General features: G+C 39.5%; 1 long non-coding RNA gene across 1 annotated transcript in view; it reads right to left on the reverse strand.

The window, feature by feature from the left end:
* Positions 1–4,668: 4,668 nt before the first annotated feature.
* LOC110017287 (uncharacterized) overlaps positions 4,669–15,471 on the reverse strand; it is a 115,713-nt gene continuing 104,910 nt past the window's right edge. The window contains exon 3 of the long non-coding RNA XR_002292649.3: positions 4,669–5,179. This is a non-coding gene — a long non-coding RNA (uncharacterized LOC110017287). The remainder of the gene's footprint in view (positions 5,180–15,471) is intronic.

Consider the following 15,471-nt stretch of genomic DNA (forward strand, 5'->3'; position numbering starts at 1 on the left):
TAGCTTTTATTTTACATCTGTGCCAGCGGCAATGCTGAGAAATGCCAAACCAATTTGAGAATAGGTGCTTGAGCATGACTGGAGGAAGAAAACTCTCCAAGGCCGATAAAAAATATGTGAAAAATGTTGGTCTGTCCACTTTACACAGACCTAAAAACATCATTCAGCTGCAGAGATTGCTTTGAATTTAACATATATATATATATATATATATATATATATATATATATATATATATATATATTTTTTTTTTTTTAAACAAATCACTTTGATAATCATTATCAAAACTGGAGTATAAGCACCCTTCACAAAGAAAAACAATAGTTCAATAAAAAAATATTGAAAAATATTGTTTAAGTAAATTTTTCTTTAAGTAAACTAGTGAGCTCTTTACAAAATCATCTGCAAAGATAAAAAAAACAACATGCATCGCTCCTCGAGGGAACGGTGATGTGTGGAGAATCCATTAAGGAATAGGACATATTCCTACCTCCAAACCCAAAGAGCGTGGAGGACATGGTGGATGCCCTCCAGAAACACTTAAACTACACGAAGGAACAAGCTCTTTCCTTATTAATGTGCTCCTTTACAAAGCAACACACCATGCACCGTTCCCCCAGGACAAGGCAGAGCAATGAGTGGAGCGAGCAGGTCTGTTCATTTTTTAAAGCCTGGTAACCTGTCCTCAAAGGTACTGTAGTACATCAAGATGCTACTTAGCTGCTACAGCGGATATTACTCACTCTTTTGCTTAATGCATGCAGTCGTTCATCAAGCGCTGATAGGAGCGACGAGAGGAGCTCAAAACCTTTTTCGTTTCACCAAATCAACTGGCAGCTTGGAAACAAACTGAACTTCTCTCTGAATTAGTGAGCGCTTGTTGAACAGGCAACAAAACGATGCTAATTTTTGGAAATAACAAGTGGGATCGATTGGCAGCTTTTGGTTAAGGCGCCTTCACAGTCAAGAGGACAGGGTTTGTGTCTCGGTGGTGTTGTAGCCATTAAAGGTGGTGCTTTGAATGGAGGAAATGCTTACTTAGACTTCCCCTGGGCTTTCTGCTCTCTGAGCAGAATGAGAAAAATGTACTCCGGCAACATCAGAGGAGCATGAGAGGAAAACACATTTATCCTCTAAACACTGACGTTTGGTCACGTGCACGCGGGCAGGAAGGCTTTATGGGCCCGCAGATTTTTTGCAGTTAAAGGATCTCTTCATTACACGGTGACCTTGAGTGCAATATAAAGCATGATGGATGCAGGGATGTGGTGCAGCATGACAACAGGATGGATGTGTTCCACCACAGAGTTAGTTTATGCTCTACTTCGCATTTCTGCTCAGGAGCTGGACAAGAGGACGGCATCAGAGATCCGTTTCGACTGCGAGGGGCCCTGTTTTTTGGCGGTCGCCAACTCTGGGGTTTCTGCAGATCAAAATGTCCAGACGTGTTGGTGTGACGCCCTGATCTGAGGTCTCTGATCCCTAATTGCGCATGGGCAATGTGAGCAGATGTGCTGCGAGGCCAGAAGCGTTTCAACTTTGAGTTTCAACTGGTGGTGGTGGCGTGTGGAGGGGCCGTGTTGGCTACTGGCAACTAACACGAGCTCACGCACCGCAGGTGGTGCAAGTTGTGGGAGTCCAAAGGTCTTTGTTTGCATGAGGCAGAAACGAAATGGCAGGCAGAAATTGCTAATAGCCATTCCCTTTTGTCACATCACACATAGAGCTACAGGCTATTATTAATCATTTAGCAGGTTTCATAGCTGGGTTCAGCGCTCATACACAGCACCTGTCAGGCCGCGCCGCAGCAGGCAGGGTTCCATTTGATTAAGTCTCTTTAGCCTCCACACCCTCGCAGCTAAAGGTCACCATGCATTCTCCTCCGACGCCGCCTCGCATGCCTGTCCGTCATTTACATTTGGCCTAAAAGTTGAGCTCATTTGTAGGATAAATGCATTTTTATGGTCACATGGACAGATGCAGAAAAGAAAAACATGTTTGTTACGACGTTGTTAGGGAAACTTTTGGATTTAAATGATTTTAACTTTCACTCTTGATGGCTGATTTGAAGTTTAGGGACAATCAGTCCACCTAAATTCATTTGTTCTTTCCTTTTTTTCAGATTTTCTGTTTTTTGTTTAATTTTTGAAATGATTCCTCTTCAAATATTGATGTAGACATACAACCACACGGGAGCAACTCTTAATAGGAAAATGGGAATATAGTATGTTTTTAAAAATGCTGTTTCTTTTGGATAGAAAGAATATCTTCAATTTTTTGATTAAATAAAACATGTCACATCATTAGACGAATCAAATGAATAAGAAACAACCACAACAAAAATAAATCTAGATTAAATTAATCTAAGGTTGCCCTACGACGGAGTTTTAGGGCCACGGTGAAGAAAAAAAATTCTGGCCAATGTGGCAAGATTAAAGTGACGAGAAAAAACTCGACACAAAGTTTCAAGAAAAAACTCATCTTGTCGAGATAAAAGTCGAAATAAAGTTTCGAGATTAAAGTCGCAATGTTGCGCGAGAGAGAAAAAAACTCTTAAATTCACGAGATTATTGTGGAAGTGTGCACGCAGAGCAGCAGGTGAACGCCGTGCAGCAGCAGAGCTGACCGACTAAACTTTGTTGAACAGGTGAGCTGAATGTTTATTGATAACGTTCCAAATGTCTGGAGGCTCATTTGATTGATTTACGATTCATCAAAGTCTTATTTATTGATGGTTGGTTTGCAGGATCACTGCAGCCCGATGATGAAGCCATCGGGTGACCCTGCAGCTGTTTGCTTGAATCCTTTCTTCCTCCACCAAAGACCAGATCTCTACGTTTGTGTGACGCTTCCGTCTGAGGAGGAGAAGCACTTTTTTTCATTTTCAACGTTGTAATGCTAATAAAACAGACTATTTTCATTCCTCTTTGTTGTTTAATGATGAAATGGAACGTTTCATCTGCAGGAGGGGGCGTATGTAACACTGTTTACTTCCGCATTGGTGATCGGATGACAGGTTCATGACGTGATGTGACAGATGAACTTCAGGTTATGTGAATGAAAAGGAGAATAAAGGCTGCAGCGGTCCTCTACACCCAAACGTGTCTCTGAGCTCCTTATTTTACATATGAAAGTCCGCTTTATCGACACCGAACCCCGGAAAGACGGCTCCACTGACAATAATCTGATTTTGAATCGCCAAAAGGTTCAGAATCTCTTTGTTTTAAACCTATAATCCGGAAATAAAAGCTTCACAAAAGGCTCTACATATTTCATCTTCAAGCTAGGCTCCGATAAACAGACAACTTCGGTGTTTTCTCCTTTTTAATCTATTAATTTTTCCCCGTAAATTTACTTTTTTTTGGTGGCCATAAAACTGTGTCGTAAACTCTTAAATACAAAGCCAGTAGCTCACTAACATTAGCCATAACACTGAATACTCCTGAAAGACTCAGCGCAGGGGGGGGGGTTCAGCGCTAGAAACTTTGTGTCGAGTTTTTTCTCGTCATGACGAGATTAAAGTCGACATGACGACTTTAATTTCATCATGTTGGCCAGAATTTTTTTTCCTCACCGTGGCCCTAAAACTCCGTCGTAGTTGCCCAGTCTTGCTCAATGTCAACAGTAATTGCTCCCTAAACCAAAACTTTTCTTTTTCTGTGAGAACTTTAACGTTTTTGGGATTAACTTTCCTTTTTTTTTTTTAAGATAATTAAATTGACATCATAGTGAATGGTTTAAGATACTAGTGATAACGAAACATCTCAGTCTGACTACTTTAGATTCAACAGTTTTGGAAGCGAGCCCATCTTTTCAGGTTTTCTCCATCACTCAACCGGTGTTTGGTTTGACTCATTTCTGCAAATTCATGGTAAGTTTAAAGATAAAAAATATAATTTATTTCAATAATCTCACCAAAACAAAAAGGTTTAAAAACACTAAAAGAGGAAATTCTTTTTTTTTAACCAGTTTTAGAAGTTTCTACAAAATTGGGGCTCAGTTCTTCTCTGCTCCACTGAAAGGATGAAATGTTACAGAAATATATGTTTATTAAGGCAGATATTCCTTAGGAGTGGAATAAGTTATCAATCTATGTTGGTCTGTCTGATTTCAAAGACGCTCCTAAAAAAGATGTATTTCTTCTTTTGTTTGTTCACAAGCATTTTAAAGCAGCAGCTCATTTTTCTGCAGAAAAAAGAAAAGAATGTGCAACTGAAACTTTGCATCACTGCTCCCTAGGGAGAAGGGGGCGGGTCTTCTGCTTGACCGTATTCCTTTAAAAAAAATGAACTCATCAATAAAATACAATAAACAATAACTTGTACTTTTGATAGTGTACAAACAATACCAGCCTCATGGGTAGAAAAATGCATCAGTTATTCACTTTTTAAAGTTACTTTTTTAACGTGTTTGGAGAATTGTTTTTCTTTATAAGAGATTTTTTAAGTTAAATAAACACATTGTGTAAAATATTATGATTATATAATTATTTTTGCAAAGTGAACATAATTATATTTGAAGTAATAACATTATTTAAAGTTGGCAACTCTACAAAACATATATGCTTACAAAAATAAAATAAAAAAATACATTGGAGGTGCAATAGACCAGGGAAATAAATTAACAATTACAGTCAAATAAAGTTGAATATTTGGAATGAGAGATAAATGGGACCAAAGTCTGTTTATTCCATAGATTTTCTAAAATTATTTTTATTCAAGATCATAGTTAACATTTAAAAAGGGAAAAAAATATTGTTCTTTTTGATCTGATCTCCCATCCAATCATCTGCACTGACTGAGTTCATTTACCTGCTTTATCTGAGACTCATATCTGCGTCGGTGAAAAGGACGAGGCCTTTGTATTCCCTGTGAAGTGGGATCAGAGAAGCTGCTCCATAAATGAATGAATAAACACCACACGCATAGATCCAGAGCAGCCCTGCATCATACTGATGCAACAACAAAGCAATCCCACGCTCATGCGCCGGAGCGGCGGTGCGCTGACGCGAGTCCAGGGGCTCACGTGTCGGGAAAGGATGGCGGCCACAGATGGAGTCACAGGGTGCACGAGTCCCCCTCCCCGAGTGAGCCGCTGACTGTTTCTTCATTTGGGGTTTTGGGGGGAGCAGAGGTCCACTCAAGGTGATCGCTTAGTTTATGATGTCATGGAGGGTTCACTTTAGAGCAACAGAGACAAAGAATACACAACAGAAAGAAGGTTGCAGGATTTCTGCCTTTGATCATGCTGACAGCTCAATCATCAGCTTGGCACAGTTTCAAACCTATTTAAAGATCTGCAGCTTAAGTTGAAGTTGAACTTTTAAAGATGTCCAGGTAAAGAAAACATCCTTCATCAGTTTAGCTTACCCTACAGTTCTACTTATTACACAATGTATTTCTAGATCTAACTACATTACATGTGAGCCTTATGGCTCTGCAGTAAGAAATGTCATGAACATGAAAAACACAAGTTAACATTCAATGAAGAAAGAGAAACTGTTTCTGGGAGGTTGGACCCTGATCTGAAGCCTTTACAAATCCTAAAACGCTCACTAATTCAAAAATAAACCACAGGACGAAGATGGGGAACAAGTTTGAATTTTTTAGTTGAAAGTCTTTTCCTACATTTTTTTTTACATCCCAGTTCATATCTAAAAAATCCTGAGTACCACTAAAACCAACATCAGAGGTCCAAAGAGTCGCCATCTTTTTATTGTCACTTCATTTTCATGTCCATTGATCTCAGGACAGTTTTAAAAGCGACATGCCTGCTTGTGTTTTTGGACCGACTTCCAGACAAAGTGACAAACCTGTTTACAGCTCCACCTAGACACTTGACTTCACGGACGCGCCGCCACGGTTTGATTGCAGCCCTGACTGTCATCACCGCGTCATCAACGGCTGCAGAGTTTTTATCTGGCAGGACTCACTTCTGCTGGATAATTCTGCATTTGCCTGGACTCTGCAGCCACAAATCAAATCCTTTACATTCCTCCTGGCTCTGATTGCATTGCTGATGTTGTCTGGAGACTGCATAATAAATCGTAAATTGATTAGATGTGGTCGTGTTTGTCATCGCGATATCGGGCTGTTTGAAATGCGTATCGTAAAAGTCGGTGTAAACTGCGATAAATTATTTCCTGAAATGTTTGCACACATGCTAAAACATTCTCAGGGAGTAGTATATTGAAGTATTCCACAGATCAAACAGACCGCTTTATACATCTGATCAATCAACTGGATCCCTTTGCATCATTGATCTACTGAATAGATCCCTTCATGTCGCTGACCAATCAAATAGATGCTCACCTCCATATAAATGTGGGTCATTTGCAAAATAGTTTAAGTTATGTTGACTTTTATTTAAACCAAACTTCTGAAGTGAAATGGAAATGGCGCTTTTTGGTTTTCCTTTTTGTTCATTCATTGTAAGCCACATTGTCATATTGATCACTATCACCGCACATTGGAAGTTTTCCCCAAATCATTCAGCCCTACCTGGAAGGATGGATTTTTTTAAGGCGATGTCTGTTTTGCAGAAGACATACATTTTGTGTCTGAATAGCAGGAGGACATATGTATTTTTGATTTACTATCAGTGCTAGATTTTTCCTGAATAAAAAGATACTTTTCTTGTTGAAGTTCACCTTTTCAGTTTCTGCATCATTTCTGGGTAATAGCATCTAAGAAGTTATCATCTGAAGAGCTTATTCTGAATAAGAAAAAAGGTTTTTCAGACAGCCTTGAGTTCATCACAAAGGTATTCAGTGGAGCTCAGATGATGAATATTGTTTCACAACAAACTCATCTTATTTTTTATATATATATATATATATATATATATATATATATATATATATATATATATATATATATATATATATATATTTGTTTCCCATAAATGCTGCTTTGTTGTCCCCACCTGTTCCTAAAAGGTTCTTCAGGGAATGGGGCCACTTTCAAGCTGACCTGCTTACTCAACAGTAAAGTCTGTCTGCTCTTTGTTTGGCAGCTCCAGAAGCTCCCCTGAACTTTGGTGAAGAACACACATGCTAACACGGATCCACATGAAAGGAAGGTTAGCTTGCAAGTGAACCCTGGTGTGGTTCACCAACAATGTCACAATAATCTAGAGGTAGAAAGAGTGGAAGTGAACCAATGACAGTGAGTGTCAAAACCAACAATGTATTTAGAAAATTAACAGGTGAGGAAAGCCGGAGTTTAGCCTTCAGGGTTGGATCGTGGAAGTTTACATCATTGACACCGCCGGTCAATGATGGTGACCACCATGGTGTTTATCAATGAGAATATTTTATATTTTTGCAGCTTTCTCTTATTCGTCTCCGCTAAATTGTTTAAAGCAGATGATAAATATGCAAGGATATTCTTTTCTGCCTGGTGGTGACAGAGGGTAAAAAGACTAGACAACTAATCTCTTCACAACTATCTGCTACATATCAAATCTTATTTAACCCTTGTGCCATCTTATATGACCCCCCCCCCCTCACATTGACGTGTTCTCCCTACCATGACAAAGGTGGATAAAGGTGGAAAGATTTCATGTAATCCATGGACACCAGTGAAGATCACAAATCATTGACCCACTAGACCCACTGTCTAGTGGGTCTAGATGACCCCACTCCCAAGGTTAAAGTCCCTAGGACAGAACAAGGGTTACAGAGTAGATAGGATGTGTAGGATCATCACACAAGGAGACAACAGCCATGTCTGCTAAAATATTTTCAGTTTGTCTCCTCAACATAATTTAAATGACATAAAAACGACTTAACTCAAGATCACGGAATGAAATAAAGCACCTATTCTTGATAATAAATAAATAAAAAAAGTTGAGAATACATATACACATGATTTTCTTTTTTTATTTGTTAAGTCTTAGGTTTAATTTTTACTTTTATAATGTATAATTATTTCTTTTATAATTTTCAATTATTCTTTGATTTCTTTATATTTTTCAAATAATTCATTCAAGTTTGCAATTTGTACTTTGAAGTTCAAAACTGTTTTCACATTTCTTAATTTTCATTTTCTTCAAATAGACAATGTCTTTTTCTCAAATTTTCTTTTCAAATTTACAATCTGGTTTTTCGTGTATTTTAAACAAATCCTAATCTGACCTATAGCTGCAGGTGAGGCAGACTTGTTTCTCCAAATCACCAAATAAAAATCTACTTCAGGGATTTCACCCTGCAGCTTTCTTTAAGTGTCAAAGCAATAAGTTCCTGACACAGGTTTTGAGGTTTAGATTTCAGATAAAGTGTCTCCAAAGCAGACGTGGAAATGCCGGCGAGTAATGAATATTTCATTGAAAAGAAAAGATCAAGCCAAATTGAAAGTGAGAGACGAGCCTGAGCAGTGTGGCAGTACAGGGATGCACTCATAAAAAAACTCAGGGCTAATGTTGTTATGGTTTTTATTTATTTAATTAGCACAGCACTCAATGGAAATCCTTGTTTGCCTACCTGGGGGGTTTCCGGATGCAGGAATGAATTTTATCGGATAGCTGTCAATATCAAACCCTTTCATTATACAGTAGTTTACCTCCAGTGATCTCTGAAGGATTCATCAACAGTCAATCAAAGAGAGTTTATGCAGAGCCCTGATTTTGCTTCCTCCTCCCTGCAAACACACTTGAATACCCGAGGCATCAACACACTGAACGGCATTATACATTCATGTTGCCCTTTCTCTCAGCGCCGTCAAAGACTCCCACTTCCTCTTCCAGTCATTTAGGGACGGTCGCAGAAGCTTGTTCATCTGAGCCTTGGAAGAGAAGAGGAAACTGGGCAGATGTGGTGAACAGGAAACAGAGCAGGGCTTTTCCTTACGGATGCATGGAAAGTTTAGGAAAAATTAGCTTACAAGAGAGCGTAAAGGCTCTGATGGTATGCAGATGTCTACTCTTTGATCGAGTCTACAATTTTGTTGTCATCCAATGCAAAAACAGCCCCCTCAGAAATAAGTCAAACATTTTTACCCCACTTGTGGAATTTATCAAACAAGCTAGGACATAAATAAATCTGCCAAAGGGGTAAGAAAAATGGTCCTACCAAGAATTCAATTAAAAGTCTTGTCCTTTATGCTACAGTCACAAACACAACTGCCACTGTGCGATGGGGAGGCATTGGCAGAATCAGATTTCATTGTTTTGTGAATATTGTTGGCATGGTCTTGAATGTAGACAGCGGTAGTCAGTTGGGTGAGGATGACGCCTTTGTGAAGCCACAGGGTGGTTGCAGCCAGATCGCTGGCTGGAGGTCACCTCAAGTTACAAAACTCCAGGGGCCTCATTTATAAAACTTTGCGTAGGATTTGCGTCAGAAGTGGCGCACGGATGAAACATAAGACGTGCGTACGCACAGAAATATTCGGATTTATAAAACCGTGCGCACGCACATCCTACGCATCTTTCCCTTAATAAATCCCAACCAATCCTAAATGCAGCGCAGCTTTTGCGGCTTCATGACACGCCCATAGCTGCCCATAAATAGTCCGTGAAACGCCCACAAATGAATATTCATTGATTGCGAAACCATGGCAACACAGAGAGGAAATGAAAAAAACGTAACTTCACTCAATGTGAAGTAGAAGTTATGGATGGCTTGGTGGAAAAGAGGAGAAAAGTGTTGTTTGGAGGGCACAGTGTGGGCATTACTAATGCCAAAAAGGCACTTGAGTAGCAAACGGTGGCAGTCGCCGTAAATGCTGTAGCCTCACGACCTCGGACCGTGGCCGAAATAAAAAAGAAATGGTCGGACATCAAAGTCAAGTGTTACGGCTGTGGCCGTATTTGATTTTGTTTTGTTTGTTTGTTTTTGTGTTTTGTGTAGTATTTCTGTATCAGAGTGGGACTTGTATTTTTTTGGATCTTTGTCTGTTTTTGTCTGATTATTTTCAGGTGTGGTGGAAAGGGTGTGGCCTCCCATTGGACCAGCTGGTGGAGGCAGCCTTTAAAGCCACCATTTGGACATCCAGTCAGGGGGAAGGGAGCCTTGCTGCAACAGTCTCCACTGCAGCTTGGCACTCTTCTCCATTTTTGTTTATGTCTTCTCCACTTGTTTTAGTTTGTGTTGCACTTCGTAGTTCTTTGTAGTTTTGTCTGTGCCCACTCTGCTTAGTCCTTTGGTTTATGATTTTGTTTAAGTGAAGCTGTAGGGGTGAACCTCCATTTTGTTTAGTCCATGTTTTCTCCTGGTTTTGTTAGGTTAGGGAGGTTAGCGTTCTGTCTTTGATTTCCCTTTTCTTTCTTTGCAGGTAAGATTACATGTTGCAGTTAGTTGGGGTTTTGTTTGTTGTTTTGGCCTGGGTTCACCCTGAAGCCTTTTAGCTTCACTTTTAGTTCTTGTTGGTTGTTTATTTGTAAATCAATTTGTCATATTTTATGGAGACATTCGTTTGGTGTTTTGTGTTGCAGTCAACTTGGTAGCCAAACCTTTACTTTTTTATGTTATGCCCCCCCTAGCACCCCTAGACACACAAGGGGGCGTAACACAAGGCAAAAAAACGTCTGGCGCTCCATCGCCAGAGTGTGTCTGCCACGGGTGGGCGGGGGGACACCGGGGCTGAACCCTCTTGATGAGAGACTGGCGGTGTAGGTACCGGATGTTCTCGGGTTGCCGGATGTTCTCGGGGTCCTTCAGGGTCCTTCAAATGAGTTATATCACTAGAGGAGACATCACATGGTTCCTCATGGGAGGAGAGCACCGCCATCTTGGTGAGGTCAAGTTTTGAAGACCAAATCACTTTTACAACATTTAATAAAGAGCTCTGTTTTTGCTTTCAATCACTTCATTATATGAAAAAGAAGAATGGCTTGAAATTGCTTAGTTTTGTTCAGAAATACAAACTTCACGAGTACCTCTAACTTAACTAGTATTAGACTACTTAGATTTATTTCTATGTTCCTTTATTTTATTTTACTTATGTTTTTATTTATTTGTATGTTATGTTCATTGTTTCTTTTTTCCCCCTCTATTCTTTATTTTCTATGTCAATATTTTATATTTGGCAATGGTGACTGATCTTCGAGGCAATATTGATTACATCGTTATTGTTCGTTGTTAACGTTAATGTCATTGTTAATGTATGATACCGCAATTGTCAATAAAGTTTTTTAAAAAACTTAGCGACGTTAACTCATTGGTCGTGGCAACTTACAGCCAATCAAATAGTGTGACGTCATCATCGGTCGAAGGACCCCGAAGGACCCCGAGAACATCCGGCAACCCGAGAACATCCGGTACCCACACCGGCAATTATTGGGGAATCCCTTTTAAGTGGAGTGGTGACTTAGGCGCAGGGGGACGCCGACGCGCCAGATGCACCGGGTGACACACCCCCAAAAGCCCGCAGAGGTCCAACAGGACGGATCGAGGAAGTCGGAACCGGCTCATAAGACACTCGTCCTCATTTTCCAGCAAGTCTTCTTGCTGTCTAAAGATGCATTCACACTGTCTGTTTTGTGTACATGTCGACAGGTGGACATTTTTGCAGCTAGCAGGTGTGTTTATAACATTTGAGTGTGTGTGTGGACAGGCCCCGCCCTTTTTGTACTACATTTGAACCTTACCATAATGATTAACAACCAGTAAACCTGTCTGCTCTATGCTGCTTCATGGTCTTACCCCCCTTCCCCTCCTATTATCACCCTCCTACCCTCCCCTCTCTAACGTCCCTCTCTCTTCTTCCCCTCTTTCCTTTTCCGTCCGGTCCAACACCAAAGATTTTCAAACATGATTGAAATTAATAAAGTTTGGCCTCAATTACAAAAGGGGTTTATTCAGACATACCTTTGGTTTGTCTGAAGATGAATAACCCCTCTTGTTAAAGTAAAATATGTCCAACCCAAGAGGCCCTCAGCTCTCATCTGTCTGCCAAGCTGTTGGACAGGACAAGTAAAGAAAAAAATAAAATAAAATAAAATAATCCACGTGGAAATGGGAAATTGATCAGCGCAAATGTAATTGGTTGAATGCTTTAAAGCATTCAACCCTTTGTTTTCCTGTTATGCTATCTTCCGCCGTTTTTCAGCACTTAACTCCTTCTAGAATTTTTATCCTATTTTAACCATTCAGCTTTTAAAATGTTCAGCTCCTTCATCTTATTGATGCTATGACTTTTGGTTTTTCAAATCCTAGTACTTTTTAAGATATTCCAGGTTTTCCGGGAATTCTTGCCCTATTAAAATACATAGGGAAGTTATGGTTCATGAGGTCGCCGGTTCAAGACCCCGTTCGGACATTTCCAATTTTTCCACCATTCAACTATTAAAATGTTCAACTCTTTCAACTTATTTCAGCTATGACTTTTGGTAATTCAAATCCTTCAACTTTTCAAGATATTCCAGGATTTTCCAGAATTTTCCAATATTTTTCTCCATTAAAATACATGGAGACTCCTTGAAACCTTTGTTTCTTTCAAAGATTACAACTTCAACATGCCTTTAGCTAGAAACACCGTTCAAACAATAAACTGCTCAAAAGATATTGGACTTCAAAATAAGTTTTGAAATTATTATGGGATGGCAACACCAACTACTCTTTGGCAGCCATTTTGTGCCTAAAATTGAGGCTATTTTAAACTTCAGTTTTTACTTATTTTAACCATTCAACTATTGACATGTTCAACTCTTTAAGCTTAATTCTTTCAGCTATAACTTTTGGTCCTTCAAATCCTTGAACCTTTCAAGATATTCCAGGATTTTCCAGGATTTATGCTCCATTTAAATACAAGGATAATCCTTGAAAACCTTTGTTTCTTTTAACCATTGTAACTTCAACATGCTTTCAGCTAGAGACACCAGTCAACATTTAAATGTTCACCAGGCTTTGGATTTCAACAGAGGTTTTGAAATTATTATGGTATGGCAACACTACCTACAGTTTGAAAGCCATTTTATGACAAAATGTGAAGCAAATATTGCAATAAACTTCATCCATGGCTGGAACTGAACATATTGAAATTCACTGGATCTGGACATATAAGGAATGTAGGCGTGGTTATCAAATAAACTTCGTTGCTAAGGACGTCCAAAGGTTTACTTTTTCCGATTTGTCTGAAACTGACGTTGATTTTTTCGTCATCCCCAGGCGACCCAAACATAAAATGGTTGCTATGGAGATAAAATTAATAGAAAAGCCGCCATTTTGAAAAAAGTGGATTTTCTATCAACTTAGAACATGTAGCTTTTACCAATATGATACTCACAATGTGTTTTTTTGAGTCAGTTGATGATGCTGATGCTAGCACTTTTAGCCATTTTAGCGTCATCTTCAAATTTTCAACAGTACGTCCATTTTTTCAACAATTTCAGCTTTCATGCTTAACTCCGTCTACAAATTTTGACCTGTTTTGGTCATTCTACTTTTACAATGTTCACCTTTGACTTTTGGTCCTTTAACTTTTCAAAATATTCCAGGATTTTCCAGGACAGTTCAGCCATTTTTTCAACAATTTCAGCTTTCATGCTTAACTCCTTCTACAATGTTTTTTCATCATATTTCTGCTTTCATTCAGCAATACAGCATTCAACCCTGCATTTTCTTCTGGAAATGCAGCTCCTTCTAGTTTCTTGTTGCTTTGTGAATGGTTGAGACATACGCCATACATTGTTTTATCAAAAATAAAACAAACTGAAAGCATATGCATGAACACCATAATTCCATAGCTTATGAAGAAATGTTTTACTATGAAAACAACTTTCCCCAGTGGACAATTAATATGTCCGTCTGTCTGTCTGCACCTATATCTGCTCCGCCAGACGGACACATTGACGGGAATATCAGTTTTGTACATTATTTCGTTCTGTTAACTATATTATTTATGAGGATGAATTGCACAACATGCCAATATTGCAGAACATATGTCACTTTTCTTTCTGCAAATAAGTGTTCATTTGAATTTCTGTTGTAATTTTCGTTTGATTTTTTTGTTTGTCTCACTGCTGATCGATCAAACGGGTCTTCGTGTAGGCTGTTAATTGTAAGACTTGCTTTGTGAAGTCGTCATGTTATTTCTGAGAGGCAGTATTGTCATTTTCACTTTCACGTCTTTCTTCCATCTGCCGACGGCGTCGCTGTTTCTCATTTCACCCGTTTTTGTGCGTACGCCTGGGTCAGAGCTTGAGTGAAGGACCGCACATTTTCCTGTCAAGTTTGCTTTTTATAAATCTCAATTATTGCGTAGAGAGTGGCGTCGGCCTTCTTTTGTGCGTACGCAACGTTTAGAAATGAGGCCCCAGGTGACTTTGATTTCCAAGCAGTAGCCCGAATTACTCGCCCCTTATTACTCTTATTACCTCGTCTGACTGACAATGTCGAGTCTTTTAAGGAACAGCTAAAGAAACTGCTTTTTAAGAGAGCTTTAAGTTCATAGTATTCTGCCATGTTCAATTTATTGCTTTAATCTGTTTTACTTTGCCTCCTTTTTTTCTGCCATGATGAGTTTTGTGCAGCATCAATGCCGTCTTCCCATTTGAAATCACAGTGGCCGTGATCGCCAGGTTGTCATTCGGTCATCGCCGGGCCCATGTCAACAGCCCTGCTGAGTGCCGCTCTGCTACCGTACGATATCTAACAATCAGACGGTGGCAGTCTGATTATTTTGGGAACCTTAGAGACCCTCCTATTAGTCCATTATTACGGTGGGGTCTTCCTACCACCCGCCTGCCACTGTGCAACCTTGAAATGTGCCTGTGCGGCCACTGACAGATGTAAAATAAATAAACAAAAAATAATCCAGTCGTCATACAAATTTAACTTTTTCTTAAAACGGCTGCTATGTGGGGTGTGAAAAAAGAAAAAAGAAGAGGTCTAAGACATATTTTCTTAAACCAGTGCTTCTCAATTATTTTTTGCCAGGCCCCCCCTAGGAAAAGAAAATGTTTCGCGCCCCCCCTGACCCCCCCCCCCCCCCCATAACCCCCCCCCCCACACACACACACACACACAGACACACTCGCGCGGTGACAATACATCAGGTCAGTATCTATAAAATTTGTATACCTAAAATTGTATCTTTTAACACTAACAAAAGAAAAAAGCAAAATAAATCCACTTTCAACAAATATTAACTTTATTTAGCCACAGAAACCCTGTTCTAGTCTAAAACAGAAAAGAAGCTGAAAGTACCTGAAATAAAAAAAATCTGTCATTCCTTATTTAAACTAGAAACATTTTGACCAACTGAACCATTTGATGCTGAAAAAAATAATTCAATCAATAAATAATATTAAATCTAAATTGATCTGAAACATTAACACAGCAGCACCAATATAGTGTAGCGACTAACGTTTTTGGGACTCTGTTAATGTGTTCTGGGTTACATCGTTGCTCCAGTGTGATTGGATGAGCGGGAGAATGGGCGGAGGAGCAGACAATAAAGGAGGGGTCGTGGGTGCACGAGGGGGTTGGGGGAGGATGGATGCTTTGATGGAAAGTTCTGATTATCGTTG

The sequence above is a fragment of the Oryzias latipes genome, chromosome 20, assembly GCF_053564925.1.
Source record: "Oryzias latipes strain Hd-rR chromosome 20, Olatipes_Hd-rR_3.1".
In the NCBI taxonomy this organism is placed as follows: domain Eukaryota; kingdom Metazoa; phylum Chordata; class Actinopteri; order Beloniformes; family Adrianichthyidae; genus Oryzias; species Oryzias latipes.